Consider the following 16,799-nt stretch of genomic DNA (forward strand, 5'->3'; position numbering starts at 1 on the left):
AAGCATAAAGCTGTCAATGGCCATCCTAAGCTGAACGCGCCTGCTCTCGTCAGATAGCAGACTGCTACCCAGCTTAGGGCCCGGTAAGTACTGGCATGGGAGACTGGCTGGGAATCCCGGGTGCAGTTGACATTTTAATCTGTTGCCGCCTGCCGCTCCGATTCGGAAAAGGATTTATTGATGCTTAAATGCACAGTATAAAGGGCGTGAAGCTGTCAACGGCCATCCTAAGCTGAGCGCGCCTGCTATCGTCAGATCGCAGACTGCTACCCAGCTTAGGGCCCGGTAAGTACCAGCATGGGAGACTGGCTGGGAATCCCAGGTGTTGTTGACATTTTGCTCTGTAGCCGCCTTCCGCTCCGATTCCGAAAAGGATTTATTGATGCTTAAATGCACAGTATACAAAGTATGAAGCTGTCAACGGCCATCCTAAGCTGAACGCGCCTGCTCTCGTCAGATCGCAGACTGCTACCCAGCTTAGGGCCTGGTAAGTACAAGCATGGGAGACTGGCTGGGAATCCCGGGTGCAGTTGACATTTTAATCTGTTGCCGCCTTCCGCTCCTATTCGGAAAAGGATTTATTGATGCTTAAATGCACAGTACAAAGGGCGTGAAGCTGTCAACGGCCATCCTAAGCCTGAACGTGCCTGCTCTCCAAAGATCGCAGATTGCTGCCCGGCAGTTACCGGCATGGGAGACTGGCTGGCAATCCAAGGTGCCATTGACATTTTGCTCTGTTGCCTTCCTCTCCGATTAATAAAAATATTTATTGATGCTTAAATCCACAGTATACAAGGTGTGAAGATGTCAACGGCCATCCTAAGCTGAACGCGCCTGCTCTCGTCAGAGCGCAGACTGCTACCCAGCTTAGGGCCCGGTAAGTATTGGCATGGGAGACTGGCTGGGAATCCCGGGTGCCGTTGACATTTTGCTCTATTGCTGCCTTCCGCTCCGATTCCGAAAATAATTTATTGATGCTTAAATCCACAGTATACAAGGTGTGAAGCTGTCGACGGCCATCCTAAGCTTAACGTGCCTGCTCTCGTCAGATCGCAGACTGGTACAGAGCTTAGGGCCCGGTAAGTACCGGCATGGGACACTGGCTGGGAATCCCGGCTGCCGTTGACATTTTGCTCTGTTGCCGCCTTCCGTTCCAATTCCGAAAAGGATTTATTGATGCTTAAATGCACAGTATAAAGAACGAGAAGATGTCAACGGCCAACCTAAGCTGAAAGCGCCTGCTCTCGTCAGATCGCAGACTGCTACCCAGCTTCGGGCCTGGTAAGTACCAGCATGGGAGACTGGCTGGGAATCCCAGGTGTCGTTGACATTTTGCTCTGTTGCCGCCTTCCGCTCCGATTCCGTAAAGGTTTTATTGATGCTTAAATCCACAGTATACAGGGTGTGAAGATGTCTACGGCCATCCTAAGCTGAATGTGTCTGTTCTCGTCAGATTGCAGACTGCTACCCAGCTTCGGGCCTGGTAAGTACCAGCATGGGAGACTGTCTGGGAATCCTGGGTGCAGTTGACATTCTGCTCTGTTTCTGCTCCGATTCCGAAAATTATTTATTGATGCTTAAATCCACAGTATACAAAGTGTGACGCTGTCAACAGCCATCCTAAACTGAACGTGCCTGCTCTCGTCAGATCGCAGACTGCTACCCAGCTTAGGGCTTGGTAAGTACCAGCATGGTAGACTGGCTGGAATCCCGGGTGCAGTTGACATTTTAATCTGTTGCCGCCTTCCGCTCCGATTCGGAAAAGGATTTATTGATGCTTAAATCCACAATATACAACGCGTGAAGATGTCAACGGCCATCCTAAGCTGAACGCGCCTGCTCTCGGCAGATCGCAGACTGCTACCCAACCTAGAACCCGGTAAGTACTGGCATGGGAGACTGGCTGGGAATCACGGGTGCAGTTGACAATTTGCTCTGTTGCCGCCTTCCGTTCCGATTCCGAAAAGGATTTATTGATGCTTAAATGCACAGTATACAAAGTGTGAAGCTGTCAATGGCCATCCTAAGCTGAAAGCGCCTGCGCTCGTCAGATCGCAGACTGCTAACCAGCTTCGGGCCTGGTAAGTACCAGCATGGGAGACTGGCTGGGAATCCCGGGTGCAGTTGACATTTTAATCTGTTGCCGCCTTCCGCTCCGATTCGGAAAAGGATTTATTGATGCTTAAATGCACAGTATAAAGGGCGTGAAGCTGTCAACGGCCATCCTAAGCTGAACGCGCCAGATCTCGTCAGATCGCAGACTGCTACCCAGCTTAGGGCCTGGTAAGTACCAGCATGGGAGACTGGCTGGGAATCCCAGGTGTTGTTGACATTTTGCTCTGTAGCCGCCTTCCGCTCCGATTCCAAAAAGGATTTATTGATGCTTAAATCCACAGTATACAGGGTGTGAAGCCGTCTACGGCTATCCTAAGCTGAATGTGCCTGTTCTTGTCAGATTGCAGACTGCTGCCCGGCAAGTACGGGCATGGGAGACTGGCTGGCAATCCAAGGTGCTATTGACATTTTGCTCTGTTGCCGCCTTCCTCTCCGATTCCGAAAAGGATTTATTGATGCTTAAATGCACAGTATAAAAAGCATGAAGCTGTCAATGGCCATCCTAAGCTTAACGCGCCTGCTCTCGTCAGATCGCAGACAGGTACAGATCTTAAGGCCCGGTAAGTACCGGCATGGGACACTGGCTGGGAATCCCGGCTGCCGTTGACATTTTGCTCTGTTGCCGCCTTCCGTTTCCGATTCCGAAAAGGATTTATTGATGCTTAAATGCACAGTATAAAGGGCAAGAAGCTGTCAACGGCCATCCTAAGCTGAACGTGCCTGCTCTCGTCAGATCGCAGACTGCTACCCAGCTTAGGGCCCGGTAAGTACCAGCATGGGAGACTGGCTGGGAATCCCAGGTGTCGTTGACATTTTGCTCTGTTGCCGCCTTACCCGCCGATTCCGAAAAGGATTTATTGATGCTTAAATCCACAGTATACAGGGTGTGAACATGTCTACGGCCATCCTAAGCTGAATGCGCCTGTTCTCGTCAGATCGCAGACAGCTACCCAGCTTCGGGCCTGTTAAGTACCGGCATGGGAGACTAGCTGGGAATCCCGGGTGCAGTTGACATTTTGCTCTGTTTCTGCTCCGATTCCGAAAATTATTTATTGATGCTTAAATCCACAGTATACAAAATGTGAAGCTGTCAACGGCCATCCTAAGCTGAACGCGCCTGCTCTTGTCAGATCGCAGACTGCTACCCAGCTTAGGGCCTGGTAAGTACCAGCATGGGAGACTGGCTGGGAATCCCGGGTGCAGTTGACATTTTAATCTGTTGCCGCCTTCCGCTCCGATTCGGAAAAGGATTTATTGATGCTTAAATCCACAATACACAGGGTGTGAAGCTGTCAACGGCCATCCTAAGCCTGAACGTGCCTGCTCTCCTCAGATCACAGACTGCTGCCCGGCAGTTACCGGCATGGGAGACTGGCTGGCAATCCAAGGTGCCATTGACATTTTGCTCTGTTGCCGCCTTCCTCTCCGATTAATAAAAATATTTATTGATGCTTAAATCCACAATATACAAGGCGTGAAGATGTCAACGGCCATCCTAAGCTGAACGCGCCTGCTGTCATCAGATCGCAGACTGCTACCCAGCTTAGGGCCCAGTAAGTACCGGCATGGGAGACTGGCTGGGAATCCCGGGTGCAGTTGACATTTTGCTCTGTTGCCGCCTTCCGTTCCGATTCCGAAAAGGATTTATTGATGCTTAAATGCACAGTATAAAAATCATGAAGCTGTCATTGGCCATCCTAAGCTGAACGTGCCTGCTCTCGTCAGATCGCAGACTGCTACCCAGCTTAGGGCCCGGTAAGTACTGGCATGGGAGACTGGCTGGGAATCCCGGTTGCCGTTGACATTTTGCTCTATTGCTGCCTTCCGCTCCGATTCCGAAAAGAATTTATTGATGCTTAAATCCACAGTATACAAGGTGTGAAGCTGTCGACGGCCATCCTAAGCTTAACGCGCCTGCTCTCGTCAGATCGCAGACTGGTACAGATCTTAGGGCCCGGTAAGTACCGGCATGGGACACTGGCTGGGGATCCCGGCTGCCGTTGACATTTTGCTCTGTTGCCGCCTTCCGATTCCGAAAAGGGTTTATTGATGCTTAAATGCTCAGTATACAAAGTGTGAAGCTGTCAATGGCCATCCTAAGCTGAATGCGCCTGCTCTCGTCAGATCGCAGACTGATACCCAGCTTAGGGCCTGGTAAGTACCAGCATGGGAGACTGGCTGGGAATCCCAGGTGTCGTTGACATTTTGCTCTGTTGCCGCCTTACGCTTCGATTCCGAAAAGGATTTATTGATGCTTTAATTCACAGTATACAGGGTGTGAAGATGTCTACGGCCATCCTAAGCTGAACGCGCCTGCTCTCGTCAGATCGCAGACTGCTACCCAGCTTAGGGCCCGGTAAGTACCAGCATGGGAGACTGGGTGGGAATCCCAGGTGTTGTTGACATTTTGCTCTGTAGCTCTGTAGACATTTTGCTCCGATTCCGAAAAGGATTTATTGATGCTGAAATCCACAGTATACAGGGTGTGAAGATGTCTACGGCCATCTTAAGCTGAATGCGCCTCTTCTCGTCATATCGCAGACTGCTACCCAGCTTTGGGCCTGGTAAGTACCAGCATGGGAGACTGGCTAGGAATCCCGGGTGCAGTTGACATTTTGCTCCGATTCCGAAAATTATTTATTGATGCTTAAATCCACAGCACACAAAGTGTGAAGCTGTCAACGGCCATCCTAAGCTGAACGCGCCTGCTCTCGTCAGATCGCAGACTGCTACCCAGCTTAGGGCCTGGTAAGTACCAGCATGGGAGACTGGCTGGGAATCCCGGGTGCAGTTGACACTTTAATCTGTTGCCGCCTTCCGCAAACAGAAAAGGATTTATTGATGCTTAAATCCACAATACACAGGGTGTGAAGCTGTCAACGGCCATCCTAAGCCTGAACGTGCCTGCTCTCCTCAGATCGCAGACTGCTGCCCGGCAGTTACCGGCATGGGAGACTGGCTGGCAATCCAAGGTGCCATTGACATTTTGCTTTGTTGCCGCTTTCCTCTCCGATTAATAAAAATATTTATTGATGCTTAAATCCACAGTATACAAGGCGTGAAGATGTCAACGGCCATCCTAAGCTGAACGCGCCTGCTCTTGTCAGATCGCAGACTGCTACCCAGCTTAGGGCCCAGTAAGTACCGGCATGGGAGACTGGCTGGGAATCCCGGGTGCAGTTGACATTATGCTCTGTTGCCGCCTTCCGTTCCGATTCCGAAAAGGATTTATTGATGCTTAAATGCACAGTATAAAAAGCATGAAGCTGTCAATGGTCATCTTAAGCTGAACGCGCCTGCTTTCGTCAGATCGCAGACTGCTACCCAGCCTAGGGCCCATTAAGTACCGGCATGGGAGACTGGCTGGGAATCCCGGGTGCAGTTGACATTTTGCTCTGTTGCCGCCTTCCGTTCCGATTCCGAAAAGGATTTATTGATGCTTAAATGCACAGTTTAAAAATCATGAAGCTGTCAATGGCCATCCTAAGCTGAACGCGCCTGCTCTCATCAGATCGCAGACTGCTACCCAGCTTAGGGCCTGGTAAGTACCAGCATTGGAGACTGGCTGGGAATCCCGGGTGCAGTTGACATTTTAATCTGTTGCCGCCTTCCGCTCCGATTCGGAAAAGGATTTATTGATGCTTAAATGCACAGTATAAAGGTCGTGAAGCTGTCAACGGCCATCCTAAGCTGAACGCGCCTGCTCTCATCAGATCGCAGACTGATACGCAGCTTAGGGCCCGGTAAGTACCAGCATGGGAGACTGGCTGGGAATCCCAGGTGTTGTTGACATTTTGCTCTTTAGCCGCCTTCCTCTCCGATTAAAAAAAATATTTATTGATGCTTAAATCCACAGTATACAAGGCGTGAAGATGTCAACGGCCATCCTAAGCTGAACGCGCCTGCTCTCGTCAGATCGCAGACTGCTACCCAGCTTAGGGCCCAGTAAGTACCGGCATGGGAGACTGGCTGGGAATCCCGGGTGCAGTTGACATTTTGCTCTGTTGCCGCCTTCCGTTCCGATTCCGAAAAGGATTTATTGATGCTTAAATGCACAGTATAAAAAGCATGAAGCTGTCAATGGCAATCCTAAGCTGAACGCGCCTGCTCTCGTCAGAACGCAGACTGCTACCCAGCTTAGGGCCCGGTAAGTACTGGCATGGGAGACTGGCTGGGAATCCCGGTTGCCATTGACATTTTGCTCTATTGCTGCCTTCCGCTCCGATTCCGAAAATAATTTATTGATGCTTAAATCCACACTATACAAGGTGTGAAGCTGTTGACAGCCATCCTAAGCTTAACGTGCCTGCTCTCGTCAGATCGCAGACTGGTACAGATCTTAGGGCCCGGTAAGTACCGGCATGGGACACTGGCTGGGAATCCTGGCTGCCGTTGACATTTTGCCCTGTTGCCGCCTTCCGTTCCGGTTCCGGTTCCGATTCTGAAAAGGATTTATTGATGCTTAAATGCACAGTATACAAAGTGAGAAGCTGTCAACAGCCATCCTAAGCTGAACGCGCCTGCTCTCGTCAGATCGCAGACTGCTACCCAGCTTAGGGCCCGGTAAGTACCAGCATGGGAGACTGGCTGGGAATCCCGGGTGCAGTTGACATTTTAATCTGTTGCCGCCTTCCGCTGCGATTCGGAAAAGGATTTATTGATGCTTAAATGCACAGTATAAAGGGCGTGAAGCTGTCAACGGCCATCCTAAGCTGAACGCGCCTGCTCTCGTCAGATCGCAGACTGCTACCCAGCTTAGGGCTCGGTAAGTACCAGCATGGGAGACTGGCTGGGAATCCCGGGTGCAGTTGACATTTTAATCTGTTGCCGCCTTCCGCTCCGATTCAGAAAAGGATTTATTGATGCTTAAATCCACAATATACAGGGTGTGAAGCTGTCAATGGCCATCCTAAGCCTGAACGTGCCTGCTCTCCTCAGATCGCAGACTGCTGCCCGGCCGTTACCGGCATTGGAGACTGGCTGGCAATCCAAGGTGCCATTGACATTTTGCTCTGTTGCCGCTTTCCGTTCCGATTCCGAAAAGGATTTATTGATGCTTAAATGCACAGTATAAAAAGCATGAAGCTGTCAATGGCTATCCTAAGCTGAACGCGCCTGCTCTCGTCAGATCGCAGACTGCTACCCAGCTTAGGGCCCGGTAAGTACTGGCATGGGAGACTGGCTGGGAATCCCGGTTGCCATTGACATTTTGCTCTATTGCTGCCTTCCGCTCCGATTCCGAAAATAATTTATTGATGCTTAAATCCACAGTATACAAGGTGTGAAGCTGTTGACGGCCATTCTAAGCTTAACGCGCCTGCTCTCGTCAGATCGCAGACTGGTACAGATCTTAGGGCCCGGTAAGTACCGGCATGGGACACTGGCTGGGAATCCCGGCTGCCGTTGACATTTTGCCCTGTTGCCGCCTTCCGTTCCGGTTCCGGTTCCGATTCCGAAAAGGATTTATTGATGCTTAAATGCACAGTATATAAAGTGTGAAGCTGTCAACGGCCATCCTAAGCTGAACGCGCATGCTCTCGTCAGATCGCAGACTGCTACTCAGCTTAGGGCCTGGTAAGTACCAGCATGGGAGACTGGCTGGGAATCCCGGGTGCAGTTGATATTTTAATCTGTTGCCGCCTTCCGCTGCGATTCGGAAAAGGATTTATTGATGCTTAAATGCACAGTATAAAGGGCGTGAGGCTGTCAACGGCCATCCTAAGCTGAACGCGCCTGCTCTCCTCAGATCGCAGACTGCTGCCCAGCAGATACCGGCATGGGAGACTGGCTGGCAATCCAAGGTGCCATTGACATTTTGCTCTGTTGCCGCCTTCTTCTCCGATTAATAAATATATTTATTGATGCTTAAATCCACAATATACAAGGCGTAAAGATGTCAACGGCCATCCTAAGCTGAACGCGTCTGCTCTCGTCAGATCACAGACTCCTACCCAGCTTAGGGCCCAGTAAGTACCGGCATGGGAGACTGGCTGGGAATCCCGGGTGCAGTTGACATTTTGCTCTGTTGCCGCCTTCCGCTCCGATTCGGAAAAGGATTTATTGATGCTTAAATGCACAGTATAAAGGGCATGAAGCTGTCAACGGCCATCCTAAGCTGAACGCGCCTGCTCTCGTCAGATCGCAGACTGCTACCCAGCTTAGGGCTCGGTAAGTACCAGCATGGGAGACTGGCTGGGAATCCCAGGTGTTGTTGACATTTTGCTCTGTTGTCGCCTTCCGCTCCGATTCCGAAAAGGATTTATTGATGCTTAAATCCACAGTATACAGGGTGTGAAGCTGTCTACGGCTATCCTAAGCTGAATGTGCCTGTTCTTGTCAGATCGCAGACTGCTGCCCGGCAAGTACGGGCATGGGAGACTGGCTGGCAATCCAAGGTGCTATTGACATTTTGCTCTGTTGCCGCCTTCCTCTCCGATTAAAAAAATATTTATTGATGCTTAAATCCACAGTATACAAGGCATGAAGATGTCAACGGTCATCTTAAGCTGTACGCGCCTGCTCTCGTCAGATCGCAGACTGCTACGCAGCTTAGGGCCCAGTAAGTACCGGCATGGGAGACTGGCTGGGAATCCCGGGTGCAGTTGACATTTTGCTCTGTTGCCGCCTTCCGTTCCGATTCCGAAAAGGATTTATTGATGCTTAAATGCACAGTATAAAAAGCATGAAGATGTCAATGGCCATCCTAAGCTGAACGTGCCTGCTCTCGTCAGATCGCAGACTGGTACAGATCTAAGGGCCCGGTAAGTACCAGCATGGGAGACTGGCTGGGAATCCCGGGTGCAGTTTACATTTTAATCTGTTGCCGCCTTCCGCTCCGATTCGGAAAAGGATTTATTGATGCTTAAATCCACAATATACAGGGTGTGAAGCTGTCAACGGCCATCCTAAGCCTGAACGTGCCTGCTCTCCTCAGATCGCAGACTGCTGCCCGGCAGATACCAGCATGGGAGACTGGCTGGCAATCCAAGGTGCCATTGACATTTTGCTCTGTTGCCGCCTTCTTCTCCGATTAATAAAAATATTTATTGATGATTAAATCCACAATATACAAGACGTAAAGATGTCAACGGCCATCCTAAGCTAAACGTGCCTGCTCTCGTCAGATCACAGACTGCTACCCAGCTTAGGGCCCGGTAAGTACCAGCATGGGAGACTGGCTGGGAATCCCGGGTGCAGTTGACAATTTGCTCTGTTGCCGCCTTCCGCTCCGATTCGGAAAAGGATTTATTGATGCTTAAATGCACAGTATAAAGGGCGTGAAGCTGTCAACGGCCATCCTAAGCTGAACGCGCCTGCTCTCGTCAGATCGCAGACTGCTACCCAGCTTAGGGCCCGGTAAGTACCAGCATGGGAGAGTGGCTGGGAATCCCAGGTGTTGTTGACATTTTGCTCTGTTGCCGCCTTCCGCTCCGATTCCGAAAAGGATTTATTGATGCTTAAGTGCACAGTATAAAAAGCATGAAGCTGTCAATGGCCATCCTAAGCTGAACGCGCCTGCTCTCGTCAGATCGCAGACTGCTACCCAGCTTAGGGCCCGGTAAGTACTGGCATGGGAGACTGGCTGGGAATCCCGGGTGCCGTTGACATTTTGCTCTATTGCTGCCTTCCGCTCCAATTCCGAAAAGAATTTATTGATGCTTAAATCCACAGTATACAAGGTGTGAAGCTGTCGACGGCCATCCTAAGCTTAACGCGCCTGCTCTCGTCAGATCGCAGACTGGTAGAGATCTTAGGGCCCAGTAAGTACCGGCATGGGAGACTGGCTGGGAATCCCGGGTGCAGTTGACATTTTGCTCTGTTGCCGCCTTCCGTTCCGATTCCGAAAAGGATTTATTGATGCTTAAATGCGCAGTATAAAAAGCATGAAGCTGTCAATGGCCATCCTAAGCTGAACGCGCCTGCTTTCGTCAGATCGCAGACTGCTACCCAGCTTAGGGCCCGGTAAGTACTGGCATGGGAGACTGGCTGGGAATCCCGGGTGCCGTTGACATTTTGCTCTGTTGCCGCCTTCCGTTTCCGATTCCGAAAAGGATTTATTGATGCTTAAATGCACAGTATACAAAGTGTGAAGCTGTCAACGGCCATCCTAAGCTGAACGCGCCTGCTCTCGTCAGATCGCAGACTGATACCCAGCTTAGGGCCTGGTGAGTACCAGCATGGGAGACTGGCTGGGAATCCCGGGTGCAGTTGACATTTTAATCTGTTGCCGCCTTCTGCTCCGATTCGGAAAAGGATTTATTGATGCTTAAATCCACAGTATACAGGGTGTGAAGCCGTCTATGGCTATCCTAAGCTGAATGTGCCTGTTCTTGTCAGATCGCAGACTGCTGCCCGGCAAGTACGGGCATGGGAGACTGGCTGGCAATCCAAGGTGCTATTGACATTTTGCTCTGTTGCCGCCTTCCTCTCCGATTCCGAAAAGGATTTATTGATGCTTAAATGCACAGTATAAAAAGCATGAAGCTGTCAATGGCCATCCCAACCTGAACGCGCCTGCTCTCGTCAGATTGCAGACTGCTACCCTGCTTAGGGCCTGGTAAGTACTGGCATGGGAGACTGGCTGGGAATCCCAGGTGCCGTTGACACTTTGCTCTATTGCTGCCTTCTGCTCCGATTCCGAAAAGAATTTATTGATGCTTAAATCCACAGTATACAAGGTGTGAAGCTGTCGACGGCCATCCTAAGCTTAACACGCCTGCTCTCGTCAGATCGCAGACTGGTACAGATCTTAGGGCCCGGTAAGTATCGGCATGGGACACTGGCTGGGAATCCCGGCTGCCGTTGACATTTTGCTCTGTTGCCGCCTTCCGTTCCGTTCCGATTCCGAAAAGGATTTATTGATGCTTAAATGCACAGTATACAAAGTGTGAAGCTGTTAACGGCCATCCTAAGCTGAACGCGCCTGCTCTCGTCAGATCAAAGACTGCTACCCAGCTTCGGGCCTGGTAAGTACCAGCATGGGAGACTGGCTGGGAATCCCGGGTGCAGTTGACATTTTAATCTGTTGCCGCCTTCCGCTCCGATTCGGAAAATGATTTATTGATGCTTAAATCCACGATCCACAATATACAGGGGGTGAAGCTGTCAACGGCCATCCTAAGCCTGAACGTGCCTGCTCTCCTCAGATCGCAGACTGCTGCCCGGCAGTTACCGGCATGGGAGACTGGCTGGCAATCCAATGTGCCATTGACATTTTGCTCTGTTGTCAATTTCCTCTCCGATTAATAAAAAAAATTATTGATGCTTAAATCCACAATATACAAGGTGTGATGGTGTCAACGGCCATCCTAAGCTGAACGCGCCTGCTCTCGTTAGATCGCAGACTGCTACCCAGCTTAGGGCCCAGTAAGTACCGGCATGGGAGACTGGCTGGGAATCCCGGGTGCAGTTGACATTTTGCTCTGTTGCCGCTTTCCGTTCCGATACCGAAAAGGATTTATTGATGCTTAAATGCACAGTATAAAAAAGCATGAAGCTGTCAATGGCCATCCTAAGCTGAACGTGCCTGCTCTCGTCATATCGCAGACGGCTACCCAGCTTAGGGCCCGGTAAGTACTGGCATGGGAGACTGGCTGGGAATCCCGGGTGCCGTTGACATTTTGCTCTATTGCTGCCTTCCGCTCCGATTCCGAAAAGAATTTATTGATGCTTAAATCCACAGTATACAAGGTGTGAAGCTGTCGACGGCCATCCTAAGCTTAACGCGCCTGCTTTCGTCAGATCGCAGACTGGTACAGATCTTAGGGCCCGGTAAGTACCGGCATGGGACACTGGCTGGGAATCCCGGCTGCCGTTGACATTTTGCTCTGTTGCAGCCTTCCGTTCCGATTCCGAAAAGGATTTATTGATGCTTAAATGCACAGTATACAAAGTGTGAAGCTGTCAACGGCCATTCTAAGCTGAACGCGCCTGGTCTCGTCAGAACGCTGACTGCTACCCAGCTTAGGGCCTGGTAAGTACCAGCATGGGAGACTGGCTGGGAATCCCGGGTGCAGTTGACATTTTAATCTGTTGCCGCCTTCCGCTCCGATTCGGAAAAGGATTTATTGATGCTTAAATGCACAGTATAAAGGGCATGAAGCTGTCAACGGCCATCCTAAGCTAAACGCGCCTGCTCTCGTCAGGTCGCAGACTGCTACCCAGCTTAGGGCCCGGTAAGTACCAGCATGGGAGACTGGCTGGGAATCCCAGGTGTTGTTGACATTTTGCTCTGTAACCGCCTTCCGCTTCGATTCCGAAAAGGATTTATTGATGCTTAAATCCACAGTATACAGGGTGTGAAGCAGTCTACGGCTATCCTAAGCTGAATGTGCCTGTTCTTGTCAGATCGCAGACTGCTGCCCGGCAAGTACGGGCATGGGAGACTGGCTGGCAATCCAAGGTGCTATTGACATTTTGCTCTGTTGCCGCCTTCCTCTCCGATTCCGAAAAGGATTTATTGATGCTTAAATGCACAGTATAAAAAGCATGAAGCTGTCAATGGCCATCCTAAGCTGAACGCGCCTGCTCTCGTCAGATCGCAGACTGCTACCCAGCTTAGGGCCCGGTAAGTACTGGCATGGGAGACTGGCTGGGAATCCCAGGTGCCGTTGACATTTTGCTCTATTGCTGCCTTCAGCTCCGATTCCGAAAAGAATTTATTTATGCTTAAATCCACAGTATACAAGGTGTGAAGCTGTCGACGGCCATCCTAAGCTTAACGCGCCTGCTCTCGTCAGATCGCAGACTGGTACAGATCTTAGGGCCCGGTAAGTACCGGCATGGGACACTGGCTGGGAATCCCGGCTGCCGTTGACATTTTGCTCTGTTGCCGCCTTCCGTTCCGATTCCGAAAAGGATTTATTGATGCTTAAATGCACAGTATAAAGGACGAGAAGCTGTCAACGGCCATCCTAAGCTGATTGCGCCTGCTCTCTTCAGATCGCAGACTGCTACCCAGCTTCGGGCCTGGTAAGTACCAGCATGGGAGACTGGCTGGGAATCCCGGGTGCAGTTGACATTTTGCTCTGTTTCTGCTCCGATTCCGAAAATTATTTATTGATGCTTAAATCCACAGTATACAAAGTGTGAAGCTGTCAAAGGCCATCCTAAGCTGAACGCGCCTGCTCTCGTCAGATCGCAGACTGCTACCCAGCTTAGGGCCTGGTAAGTACCAGCATGGGAGACTGGCTGGGAATCCCGGGTGCAGTTGACATTTTAATCTGTTGCCGCCTTCCGCTCCAATTCGGAAAAGGATTTATTGATGCTTAAATCCACAATATACAGGGTGTGAAGCTGTCAACGGCCATCCTAAGCCTGAACGTGCCTGCTCTCCTCAGATCGCAGACTGCTGCCCGGCCGTTACCGGCATTGGAGACTGGCTGGCAATCCAAGGTGCCATTGACATTTTGCTCTGTTGCCGCTTTCCGTTCCGATTCCGAAAAGGATTTATTGATGCTTAAATGCACAGTATAAAAAGCATGAAGCTGTCAATGGCTATCCTAAGCTGAACGCGCCTGCTCTCGTCAGATCGCAGACTGCTACCCAGCTTAGGGCCCGGTAAGTACTGGCATGGGAGACTGGCTGGGAATCCCGGTTGCCATTGACATTTTGCTCTATTGCTGCCTTCCGCTCCGATTCCGAAAATAATTTATTGATGCTTAAATCCACAGTATACAAGGTGTGAAGCTGTTGACGGCCATTCTAAGCTTAACGCGCCTGCTCTCGTCAGATCGCAGACTGGTACAGATCTTAGGGCCCGGTAAGTACCGGCATGGGACACTGGCTGGGAATCCCGGCTGCCGTTGACATTTTGCCCTGTTGCCGCCTTCCGTTCCGGTTCCGGTTCCGATTCCGAAAAGGATTTATTGATGCTTAAATGCACAGTATATAAAGTGTGAAGCTGTCAACGGCCATCCTAAGCTGAACGCGCATGCTCTCGTCAGATCGCAGACTGCTACTCAGCTTAGGGCCTGGTAAGTACCAGCATGGGAGACTGGCTGGGAATCCCGGGTGCAGTTGATATTTTAATCTGTTGCCGCCTTCCGCTGCGATTCGGAAAAGGATTTATTGATGCTTAAATGCACAGTATAAAGGGCGTGAGGCTGTCAACGGCCATCCTAAGCTGAACGCGCCTGCTCTCCTCAGATCGCAGACTGCTGCCCAGCAGATACCGGCATGGGAGACTGGCTGGCAATCCAAGGTGCCATTGACATTTTGCTCTGTTGCCGCCTTCTTCTCCGATTAATAAATATATTTATTGATGCTTAAATCCACAATATACAAGGCGTAAAGATGTCAACGGCCATCCTAAGCTGAACGCGTCTGCTCTCGTCAGATCACAGACTCCTACCCAGCTTAGGGCCCAGTAAGTACCGGCATGGGAGACTGGCTGGGAATCCCGGGTGCAGTTGACATTTTGCTCTGTTGCCGCCTTCCGCTCCGATTCGGAAAAGGATTTATTGATGCTTAAATGCACAGTATAAAGGGCATGAAGCTGTCAACGGCCATCCTAAGCTGAACGCGCCTGCTCTCGTCAGATCGCAGACTGCTACCCAGCTTAGGGCTCGGTAAGTACCAGCATGGGAGACTGGCTGGGAATCCCAGGTGTTGTTGACATTTTGCTCTGTTGTCGCCTTCCGCTCCGATTCCGAAAAGGATTTATAGATGCTTAAATCCACAGTATACAGGGTGTGAAGCTGTCTACGGCTATCCTAAGCTGAATGTGCCTGTTCTTGTCAGATCGCAGACTGCTGCCCGGCAAGTACGGGCATGGGAGACTGGCTGGCAATCCAAGGTGCTATTGACATTTTGCTCTGTTGCCGCCTTCCTCTCCGATTAAAAAAATATTTATTGATGCTTAAATCCACAGTATACAAGGCATGAAGATGTCAACGGTCATCTTAAGCTGTACGCGCCTGCTCTCGTCAGATCGCAGACTGCTACGCAGCTTAGGGCCCAGTAAGTACCGGCATGGGAGACTGGCTGGGAATCCCGGGTGCAGTTGACATTTTGCTCTGTTGCCGCCTTCCGTTCCGATTCCGAAAAGGATTTATTGATGCTTAAATGCACAGTATAAAAAGCATGAAGATGTCAATGGCCATCCTAAGCTGAACGTGCCTGCTCTCGTCAGATCGCAGACTGGTACAGATCTAAGGGCCCGGTAAGTACCAGCATGGGAGACTGGCTGGGAATCCCGGGTGCAGTTTACATTTTAATCTGTTGCCGCCTTCCGCTCCGATTCGGAAAAGGATTTATTGATGCTTAAATCCACAATATACAGGGTGTGAAGCTGTCAACGGCCATCCTAAGCCTGAACGTGCCTGCTCTCCTCAGATCGCAGACTGCTGCCCGGCAGATACCAGCATGGGAGACTGGCTGGCAATCCAAGGTGCCATTGACATTTTGCTCTGTTGCCGCCTTCTTCTCCGATTAATAAAAATATTTATTGATGATTAAATCCACAATATACAAGACGTAAAGATGTCAACGGCCATCCTAAGCTAAACGTGCCTGCTCTCGTCAGATCACAGACTGCTACCCAGCTTAGGGCCCGGTAAGTACCAGCATGGGAGACTGGCTGGGAATCCCGGGTGCAGTTGACAATTTGCTCTGTTGCCGCCTTCCGCTCCGATTCGGAAAAGGATTTATTGATGCTTAAATGCACAGTATAAAGGGCGTGAAGCTGTCAACGGCCATCCTAAGCTGAACGCGCCTGCTCTCGTCAGATCGCAGACTGCTACCCAGCTTAGGGCCCGGTAAGTACCAGCATGGGAGAGTGGCTGGGAATCCCAGGTGTTGTTGACATTTTGCTCTGTTGCCGCCTTCCGCTCCGATTCCGAAAAGGATTTATTGATGCTTAAGTGCACAGTATAAAAAGCATGAAGCTGTCAATGGCCATCCTAAGCTGAACGCGCCTGCTCTCGTCAGATCGCAGACTGCTACCCAGCTTAGGGCCCGGTAAGTACTGGCATGGGAGACTGGCTGGGAATCCCGGGTGCCGTTGACATTTTGCTCTATTGCTGCCTTCCGCTCCAATTCCGAAAAGAATTTATTGATGCTTAAATCCACAGTATACAAGGTGTGAAGCTGTCGACGGCCATCCTAAGCTTAACGCGCCTGCTCTCGTCAGATCGCAGACTGGTAGAGATCTTAGGGCCCAGTAAGTACCGGCATGGGAGACTGGCTGGGAATCCCGGGTGCAGTTGACATTTTGCTCTGTTGCCGCCTTCCGTTCCGATTCCGAAAAGGATTTATTGATGCTTAAATGCGCAGTATAAAAAGCATGAAGCTGTCAATGGCCATCCTAAGCTGAACGCGCCTGCTTTCGTCAGATCGCAGACTGCTACCCAGCTTAGGGCCCGGTAAGTACTGGCATGGGAGACTGGCTGGGAATCCCGGGTGCCGTTGACATTTTGCTCTGTTGCCGCCTTCCGTTTCCGATTCCGAAAAGGATTTATTGATGCTTAAATGCACAGTATACAAAGTGTGAAGCTGTCAACGGCCATCCTAAGCTGAACGCGCCTGCTCTCGTCAGATCGCAGACTGATACCCAGCTTAGGGCCTGGTGAGTACCAGCATGGGAGACTGGCTGGGAATCCCGGGTGCAGTTGACATTTTAATCTGTTGCCGCCTTCTGCTCCGATTCGGAAAAGGATTTATTGATGCTTAAATCCACAGTATAC

At 50.7% G+C, this 16,799-nt stretch overlaps 19 pseudogenes; all 19 read left to right on the forward strand.

The window, feature by feature from the left end:
- The first annotated feature begins 806 nt into the window (after positions 1-806).
- Positions 807-926, forward strand: LOC130352287 (5S ribosomal RNA; annotated as a pseudogene).
- Positions 927-1,210: 284 nt separating this feature from the next.
- LOC130325858 (5S ribosomal RNA) lies at positions 1,211-1,330 on the forward strand (annotated as a pseudogene).
- Positions 1,331-2,010: 680 nt separating this feature from the next.
- Positions 2,011-2,130, forward strand: LOC130352383 (5S ribosomal RNA; annotated as a pseudogene).
- Positions 2,131-2,807: 677 nt separating this feature from the next.
- Positions 2,808-2,927, forward strand: LOC130330121 (5S ribosomal RNA; annotated as a pseudogene).
- Positions 2,928-4,198: 1,271 nt separating this feature from the next.
- LOC130345190 (5S ribosomal RNA) lies at positions 4,199-4,318 on the forward strand (annotated as a pseudogene).
- Positions 4,319-4,400: 82 nt separating this feature from the next.
- Positions 4,401-4,520, forward strand: LOC130352464 (5S ribosomal RNA; annotated as a pseudogene).
- A 272-nt stretch (positions 4,521-4,792) lies between these two features.
- On the forward strand, positions 4,793-4,912 carry LOC130348626 (5S ribosomal RNA; annotated as a pseudogene).
- Positions 4,913-5,787: 875 nt separating this feature from the next.
- Positions 5,788-5,907, forward strand: LOC130317141 (5S ribosomal RNA; annotated as a pseudogene).
- Positions 5,908-6,191: 284 nt separating this feature from the next.
- Positions 6,192-6,311, forward strand: LOC130338478 (5S ribosomal RNA; annotated as a pseudogene).
- A 296-nt stretch (positions 6,312-6,607) lies between these two features.
- On the forward strand, positions 6,608-6,727 carry LOC130352949 (5S ribosomal RNA; annotated as a pseudogene).
- Positions 6,728-7,202: 475 nt separating this feature from the next.
- On the forward strand, positions 7,203-7,322 carry LOC130352135 (5S ribosomal RNA; annotated as a pseudogene).
- Positions 7,323-8,212: 890 nt separating this feature from the next.
- Positions 8,213-8,332, forward strand: LOC130347474 (5S ribosomal RNA; annotated as a pseudogene).
- A 1,270-nt stretch (positions 8,333-9,602) lies between these two features.
- On the forward strand, positions 9,603-9,722 carry LOC130315529 (5S ribosomal RNA; annotated as a pseudogene).
- A 284-nt stretch (positions 9,723-10,006) lies between these two features.
- LOC130347338 (5S ribosomal RNA) lies at positions 10,007-10,126 on the forward strand (annotated as a pseudogene).
- A 2,485-nt stretch (positions 10,127-12,611) lies between these two features.
- On the forward strand, positions 12,612-12,731 carry LOC130334007 (5S ribosomal RNA; annotated as a pseudogene).
- Positions 12,732-13,603: 872 nt separating this feature from the next.
- On the forward strand, positions 13,604-13,723 carry LOC130352136 (5S ribosomal RNA; annotated as a pseudogene).
- An 890-nt stretch (positions 13,724-14,613) lies between these two features.
- LOC130347485 (5S ribosomal RNA) lies at positions 14,614-14,733 on the forward strand (annotated as a pseudogene).
- Positions 14,734-16,003: 1,270 nt separating this feature from the next.
- LOC130315541 (5S ribosomal RNA) lies at positions 16,004-16,123 on the forward strand (annotated as a pseudogene).
- Positions 16,124-16,407: 284 nt separating this feature from the next.
- On the forward strand, positions 16,408-16,527 carry LOC130347349 (5S ribosomal RNA; annotated as a pseudogene).
- Positions 16,528-16,799: the final 272 nt, after the last annotated feature.

Source organism: Hyla sarda, chromosome 1 (genome assembly GCF_029499605.1).
Source record: "Hyla sarda isolate aHylSar1 chromosome 1, aHylSar1.hap1, whole genome shotgun sequence".
Lineage (NCBI taxonomy): Eukaryota > Metazoa > Chordata > Amphibia > Anura > Hylidae > Hyla > Hyla sarda.